Source organism: Crinia signifera, chromosome 11 (assembly GCF_055691185.1).
Source record: "Crinia signifera chromosome 11, ASM5569118v1, whole genome shotgun sequence".
In the NCBI taxonomy this organism is placed as follows: Eukaryota; Metazoa; Chordata; class Amphibia; order Anura; family Myobatrachidae; genus Crinia; species Crinia signifera.
Window position 1 is genome coordinate 102996350 of NC_139227.1, and position 8768 is coordinate 103005117.

Here is an 8768-nt window from a genome sequence, read left to right on the forward strand (position 1 = left end):
TTACACATAAAGTACACACACCCATGTCACATCAAATAATAAATCACATTACAGTCATCTCCAGCTGCTACATTGCAACGGACATGAATGTAATGTGGCCTAGCCATGTCAATGAAGATTATTGTCAATGTTTCATGCAGGATCGGGATCCATTTGTAAGTACATAGTACCCCTAGGTATGGGCGTCTACCATCTCAGACCCTTTCCAAAACAGTACTGACGACAGAAAGGACAATATATGCATCTGTACTTACCTCTTCCTGTGTATCCACAGGTACTGTACAACTAGGAAAACAATTCACAGAATCCTCTGATATGCCGGTGGATGACATAGAGATAATTCTGGAACCAGTGGACACGTTTGCGGCTGAGGAGGAAATAAACACATCATCACAGAGTGATCTTCCACCAAGTGGGGTGATTCCAAACCCACCCCCACCCAGAAATACTCCCCCTACAGCTGCTTCTGCTGCCCAAGTAGCTACCTCCTTGGTACAAGGACAAACAACTAGAATTTATGGCCTCCCAAAGTCTGGAAATGGGCAACATTAAGGGGTACATGCGTGACACCTTTCTACATTTGAGAAAATTGTCTAGGAGTGTACGGGTTGGTGTAGGCACTCAGGTGCGTATGGCAAATAGCATAGACACCCGTCTTGCTGAACTTAGTTCTGCTGTAAGGGAGCAGAATATCCATATTGGCAACCTTGCACAAAGTATTCATTCAATTAGTCAATCGTGTACTGCGCAGACCAATGCGTTGATCCATCAAATGGAGGTGTCAGGTGTCATAGGTGCAACTACATCTACAATTAGTAGTGTATCTAGCACACCAGTAAGTGGCTCACCAACTTCCCCACCCCGTCGGAGTATTAGGACCCGGGGTGGCGTGTGCGCAGGGTCAAGAGGTGGTAGTGCGCGGCCTGATGGAGGGAAAAAATAATTATTTAACATAAAATAAATTGATAATGCATGTACTTTGCTTGAAGTTTTGTTATATTAATACACAGTTCTATTGTTTGCAACTGACAAATGCAGGTTATGTATGACATAATATACTGTAGTAAAAATGTCACAACGCATACCATTTTGTCTTTGTGTTATTCTTCAAACATTTGTTGTGTGATCAGTTCCATAATGTAATGATATATGGGCAAGGTATTGGTGGAAGATGCTGTTGTCTCAAATCTGGCCCGTCCGAGGTTGTGGAACTACATATTTCAGCAAGCTGTGGCAGTCATGTTTTGAGCTGTCATGCTTACAGTGTGTCTGGGCATGCTGGCCCATGTAGTTCCACAACAACAGGTGAGCCATAGTTGATTGCACAAAAATCACATACATGTTGTTAATATACTTACAAGGTTTTTTACAGCAAGGGATAGGTCTGCACCACCAACTGTACCCTTGGACTGTGTCTATTGGGCTAAATGTGGGGGCAAAAATATGTTAGTGATAAATGTAATGTAGGTGAGTTCACTTCCAGCAAAGGTACATGTAGGAATAGAGGGCACATGTGCTTACCAGAAAAGTAGTGCCTGATGATGTCTGTACGCACCAGATTCCCCCTCTGCGTACCCCTCACTACCCGAGGTGTGGTAGGTTGGGCTTCCTGCACGACTGCTGCATGATCCTCCTCCACATAGGCTGGTTGGTATAGGGCTATGTTGTGTAACATGCAGCAAGCCTGGACGATCATCACTACTTTTGCAGGGTGGTAAAGCAGCAAACCAGATGACCGGTCCAAACACCGGAATCTACTTTTCCTCTACCTCCCCATGGCAGCATACATCTGGGTTACGCCCTCTTGGGTAGATATCTGGAAAGGAACACAAAAAACAGACACTGCCCCTATATAAGGACCTCCTCCCCTGGGCTCTGTGTCTTTTTTTCCTTTCCGGGTAGATGTGTGGGCTTACCCTGTGAAGAGGCTGTAAAGCTGGCTCCCCTGCCGAGTGCAGTAAGGGGTAATAGCATAATAGGACTCCCGCTGTCGAGGGCAGTTGGGCCGTCCGTCTGCTGGAGTACCCCGCCGCCAGGAGCGGTTGCGGGTAATGGCGCCGGTATCAGTACAAACAGGCGCCATAGTAACGGAGCGGGCGCACTTGCATGACGCGGCGCGCGGTGACGCAGGGCGTCACGCGTGGTACTAGTAACAGACGCCAGGCGGGCATCTGAGGTCATCAGAAGGCGTCTCAGCGTGGGAGATACCGGCGTCGTGTGTGAAGGCAGCGTCTGTCACGGAGGTGCGGACAGCGGATGTTTTTTCCTGATACCAGCAGACTGGGGTAAGGTCCCGTTAAGCAGCGGCGCTGCTGGGACTTGGTTATATTTTATTTTCGCCTAAAATAGAGATCATATGTTGTTACAGTGAGTCTCTGGTGATAGAGTAATATGGAGGATGAAAAAAAGCAGCCGAGTAAGCCAGGGTAAGCCGGATTAAAGAAGCAGTGTTTTTTGCTTAGTACAAAAAAAAAAAATTTTTAAATGCCTAAATATGGTTTTTCGTTGCTAGGTCTGAAACTGGCAAAGAAAAAAGCGAGGTTAAGGCTAAACACAAGCGGAAGTGTTCATCTTGTGACAAAGTATTGCCTGATAAATGCCCAGGGTCAGAGTGCAGCAAATGCAGGAGTTCGCTGCAAATGGGGTCTATCCAGATTACAGACTTAGTAAAACTACTTAAGACTGAGCTGGCAGACACCTTTATGTCTAAAGAAGATTTTGTCAAATCATCAGGAAAGAGGCCCAGGGCTGTACGTTCTGACTCGGAGGGGTCAGAGCCAGGTCCCTCTGGGAAGGCAGAGGAAGAGATGGAGGAAGGCGAAGTCTTCCAAGAAAAAGAAGGGGTGGATTTCAACCCAGACTTACTAGAAAACCTACTCTGTCTGGTCCATAAGTCACTCAATATAGAAGACCCTCAGGAGGAGGGCAAGCTTCAGGACCTTCTGTTTAAGGACAAAAAGAGGAAAACTAAAAACTTTCCATTGTCTAAAACACTACAGGAAGTAGTGGAAGAGGAATGGGGGCACCCCGATAAAAAGGTGGCGGTGCCTTTAAGAGTATCCAAGATGTACCCCTTTGACCATGAGCAGGTTAAAAAGTGGGATGAGGCACCCAAAGTGGATGCAGCGATAGCACGCATCTCAAGGAAAACTACGCTCCCATTAGAAGATGCAAATATATTTAAGGACTCAATGGAGAGAAAAATTTAAATGAGTCTGAGGAAGCAGCATACTGCGATAGGGGCTTCAATGAAGGCCTCATCAGCAGCAGCAGTGACTACTAGAGTCTTAAGGTCGTGGTGCCAAGACCTGGAGTCCGACATGCTGGACGGCATTAAAAGATCAGAGCTACTGAAGGTGGTTCAGAACATACAGGTGGCTGTTGAGTTTTTGTGTGATGCCTCACTTGATATGGTACGCTTGGCGGCCAGATCCAACGCTACAACGGCTGTTATAAGAAGGGCCTTGTGGCTGAAGCCTTGGGCGGCGGACAGTCAGTCCAAAAATAAGTTAATCTCTTTGCCTTTCCAAGGAAATTACTTGTTTGGGCAACAGTTGGACGAGATTATTACGAAAGTGTCAGGGGGTAAGTCGGTATGGCTACCCCAGGATAAGGCCGCAAGAAGGGGGTCATTTAATAAATCATCCCGGTACCAGTCCACGGACTTCAGGGAAGCAAAAACATATAGGCCGGGCAGAGGCTTTCGCAGGCCTTGGCTCGGTAACAGGAATAATTTTCGTGGCCAAAGAGGTAGAGACGGCAGGTTTGCCTTCAGGCAAAACCAGCAATGACGCCAAAGAGAAAGTGGGCGGCAGGCTGATGCAATACCAAGAAGCTTGGCATCAGTCAGTACAGGACAAATGGGTACTGGAGGTAATTACTTCAGGCTACAAAATAGAATTTGTTACAGTACCAGGAAGCTGGATGGAGGTGTCACCTATTCCCAGCAATCTGGAAGAAAGGGCGGCCTTGTTCAGCAGCCTACAAACCATGATAGAGCAAGGAGTAGTCATAAGAGTTCCCAAACAAGACGAAGATCTGGGGTGGTTCTCAAGATTCTTCGTCGTGAAAAAACCTTCAGGGGGGTTCAGAACTATTCTAGACCTAAGAAGACTAAATACCTACGTTCAGGTGAAGCGATTCAGAATGGAGTCAATAAGATCCATTGTGCCAGATATAGAAAGAGGGATGTTTCTGACTACCATCGATTTAAAGGACGCATATTTACATGTTCCAATATTTCTCGGACATCAAAAGTTCCTCAGATTTCGCCTAAAACAAATCACATACCAGTTCACATCGCTGCCGTTCGGCCTATCTACATCCCCGAGAACCTTTACAAAAATTCTAGTGGTACTGGTGGCCAACCTAAGGGTGTTAGGCTTTTCAATCTGGCCATACCTGGACGACCTCTTAATTGCTGCAGACACCAAAGAAATGGCAGAAGCACATACAAGGGTAGTGCTGGACTACCTGAGACAACACGGATGGTTAATCAACCTCCAAAAAAGTCAGTTAGTGCCGACGCAAGAGGTAAAATACCTGGGGGTCATTTTGGACACGAAAGAGATGACTGTAAAACTGACAAAGGACAGACGTTTAAAACTCTTACAAGAAATAAGAGGAATGTTAAAGAAAAAGGCGGTGTACTCAGAAGACTGCATGAGGGTACTTGGCCTCATGTCGGCCGCATTGGACACGGCCAGGTGGGCCAGATTTCACATCCGAACACTGCAGAATTGTTTCTTGAGACAGTGGAACGGGGATGCAAAGGACCGAAGACAGAGAATATATCTGTCGAAAGGGGCAGTAGAAGATCTGCTCTGGTTGTCAAAAGCACACAGGTTGACCAAAGGAAAGTCGTTCGCGACCGGGCCACAGGTAATGGTGACGACAGACGCCAGCGAGACAGGATGGGGCGCTGTGTGCGAAGAACAGTCGATACAAGGAGAATGGGACCAGGCTATGGGCCGGGAACATTCAAACGTAAGAGAGATGCGGGCGGTGTTCCTGGCATGTCAAGAATTTCAGGAGTTAGTAGGAGGCAAGGATCTGATAATAAGATCGGACAACCAGTCAGTGGTCATGTACCTAAACAAACAAGGGGGTACAAGGAGCCGGAAGCTGATGTCGGAAGTAGCGCTTATCCTGAAATGGGCAGAACGTCATGTCAGAAACATCTCCGCAGTGTTCGTGGCAGGAGAAGAAAATGTCAGGGCAGATGCTCTGAGCAGGCACAGGCTAATCCCAGGAGAGTGGGAATTGTCAGCAGCAGTGTTCGCACAGCTAACACAGAAATGGGGGGGTGCCAGAAGTGGACCTTATGGCGACGGCGAGCAACGCAAAGGTCCCGAGGTTCATCTCCAGGCACTGGGAATCAACAGCATGGCAGACGGACGCACTCACTGCGAAGTGGAGAGTGGAGCTAGCGTATGCTTTTCCCCCGTTTACAATTATCCACAGGTTCCTGAACAAAGTACAGAGAGAAACTGCCACGGTAATAGCGGTCCTGCCCTACTGGCCAAGGAGACCTTGGTTTGCCAAGTTAGTAAGGATGTCGATAGGGGGGCCATGGGTCCTACCCGACCACGAGGATCTCATTTGGCAGGGTCGGTTTCATCAACGGCAGCCAGCAAGTTGGAGCCTGGCGGCCTGGTTACTGAGACCAGGACGTTAAGAGGAAAAGGGTTTTCTCAGAAGGTAGTGGATACACTACTGAAGGCAAGAAAGATGTCGACGTCAGCAACTTATTATAGAATATGGGGCAAGTATGTGTTCTTCTGTAAAGAAAATAAGAACCCCAGATTAATACCGACCATTCTCGACTTTCTGCAAGCAGGGTTGGAGAAGAAGCTGGCGGCGAATTCTTTAAAAGTGCAAATTTCGGCCATTGGGGCAATGTTGGACATCAAGATTGCGGACAATAAGTACATTCAGAGATTCGTTCAAGCGATCAAGAAGATTAGACCAACTTTCCACAACCCCATGGCCCCGTGGGACCTTAATTTGGTTCTTAACGTACTGACAGAGGCTCCGTTCGAGCCCATAGAAGAGATATCACTCAACTATCTAACTATAAAAGTGGTCTTTCTTGTAGCTATCACGTCAGCAAGGAGAGTGTCTGAACTCCAGGCCCTGTGGGTACAAGAACCGTTTCTAAACTTCTTCGAAGACAGGGCAGTGCTGAGAACAAACCCTACCTTTTTACCAAAAGTAGTTTCCAGTTTCCATCTCAACCAAGAAATAATCCTTCCTTCTTTCTGTGCGGATCCTAAAAATGCTAAGGAAGAAAGGTTACACGGTCTAGATGTGACTAGAGCCTTAAAAGCATACATAAGAAGAGTACAGCCTTTTAGGAAGTCAAAAAGGCTGTTTGTGCTGATGGAAGGCAGGAACAAGGGGCTGGGAGCTACCAAAACCACCATTTCTAGATGGATAAAGGCATGTATCAGGGAAGCATACAAAATTAGGAAATTGGAAGTCCGGTGGGGCTTAAAGCCCACTCGACCAGGTCCTTGGTGGCGTCCTGGGCCGAAAGGGAGTCCACGTCAATAGAAGAAGTATGCAGGGCAGCATGCTGGTCATCTGCACACACGTTTACCAAGCACTACAGGGTAGACGTTACGGCATCCCAAGATGCTAGTATGGGGCGCTAAATATTGAGCGCAGTAGTATGATATTAATATGTACAAACTACAGACGGAGATGGTGAAGTAACCGTATCCTTTTTTCTTTTTATTATGATTACGGATTGTCCCACCCAGTGAAATAAAACTGCTTGGGTATACCCAGATGTATGCTGCCATGGGGAGGTAGAGGAAAGTACAGATTAGTACCTGTTAATAGGCTTTCCTCTACTCCACCATGGCAGCCGTTTTCCCGTCCCCGTTTAGTTGTTTATATGTTGTGTATGGAGCTGTTTAATTTAAGACACAGAGCCCAGGGGAGGAGGTCCTTATATAGGGGCAGTGTCTGTTTTTTGTGTTCCTTTCCAGATATCTACCCAAGAGGGCGTAACCCAGATGTATGCTGTCATGGTGGAGTAGAGGAAAGCCTATTAACAGGTACTAATCTGTACTTTCAACACTCCAAACGTACGCTCCACCACATTGCGGGTTGCAATATGGGCTTCATTATACCGGTGCTGTGCAGGGCCATCGGGGGTGTCATGAGCCAGGAAAGACCCCCATATCCTGAGTCACCTAAACCAAAAAAGAAAGGAAGTTATTGCCTTATATGGTAAGGTATGTGCAGTGGGCAAATAGTATTTACTTGGACAAGAGTAGTAGGCTGGTGAAAATTGAAACACACACACATTTCAGCAGGTACAAATACGAATAGAGAGGGTAATATGTAAAAATGTACTTACCAAGTAGCCAGCCCTCTGGCATTTGTTGTTGGGTAAATCAGTTCCAGAGGCCGGAGTGTCTCAGAATATAGGCGTCATGGCAGTTCCCAGGGAAGCCTGCGACCACACTTAGGATTTTGAGATGAGCATCACATACAACCTGCACGTTCAGGGAGTGCCGCCCACGCCTATTTACTTAGACGTGGCCCCGCACGTGCGGTGCCCAAATCCCAATGTGTGTGCAGTCTATAGCTCCCAGCATGTGAGGGAATGCTGAGAGTCTATAGAAAGCAACCTTGTGGTCCTGCCACTCTGACTCTGAACTGGGGAATCTGATGTATGTCCGCCACAACTTCTTTAAAGCAAGTAACACTTGAGTCAAATGCTTTGAGAAAGTGGCTTGTGATACCCCCAAGGACCATGAGGTCACGGACTGAGTGGAGCCAGTGGCCAAATAGTAGAGGGTACACATTAATTTCTGCAGCCCAGACACTGCATAGTTGCCCCCCCCCCCCCCCCCCAAAAGGGTCCAAATCATCTCTCACCTGCTCATATAAGTTCAACAAGTTATTGCGGTTTAGCCTAAACATCCCCACAACCTGTTGATCCGAGAGAGAGTCCAGGTACAGCCTAGCACGATACATACGTGGGGTACGCAGTAGTCGGGGGGCTACCAGGATCTGTTGCGCAGCTTCCTCCCTCCTGCCCAACTCCTCCAAATGGGCCAAATCCAAAATGAGCAACTCAAATCCACTCTGCACAATCTCCATGTCTCAAACCCTCACAGGTGTCCTTAATGATGTGGGGGTATATGTAGGAGTGTTTGTGAGTGAAATTAAGGACACCTGTGATGACATTAACCATGTGTGGACTTGACCAAATTGAGTTCTGGGCCAAATCGCCCAACAGAACCTTGTCTGAAAAAATGGCGATTATTAGACACCTTAAAAGTGCGATTTGCGAAATCCCATTCCATTAAATAAGCAAATTGTATACTTTTCTATTGGAAAACATCTGGATGCGATAAAAGTGCAAATTTTTACCGCACTTTCAGTACGCATGACTTATCGCAGAAAATATGCGATTTAGGGACCTTTTCGCATCAGATTAAATATGCGATTTCACGGAAAAATGCGAATTAGCCGTTTTTTGGAGGAAAATTCGCCAAAAAACACAACTCTCATTCCATAGAATGTCACCCTTGGTAAGAAATCTTTTTAAAGCGGCAATCATTTACACTGCAAAACCAGCTTGATCTTGAAGTGTAAATGATTGCCGCTTTAAAAAAATGGAGATTTCTTCCCAAATCTCTCACTTTCTAAATTTCTCATCCTATTAAATCTCTCCCTATGTCTATATTATAGACTTACCGCAATCTCCCTTTAAATATGGTCACTTATGAATTACACAGGTTTTGTGG

The 8768-nt window shown here is 46.5% G+C and overlaps 1 long non-coding RNA gene across 1 annotated transcript; it reads right to left on the minus strand.

The window, feature by feature from the left end:
• Window positions 1–308: 308 nt before the first annotated feature.
• On the minus strand, window positions 309–1755 carry LOC146046093 (uncharacterized). The gene is made up of 4 exons (XR_014465743.1): window positions 1522–1755; window positions 1359–1423; window positions 849–923; window positions 309–367 (listed from the first exon to the last, which is right to left on the minus strand). It is a non-coding gene; the product is annotated as an uncharacterized LOC146046093 (long non-coding RNA).
• Window positions 1756–8768: the final 7013 nt, after the last annotated feature.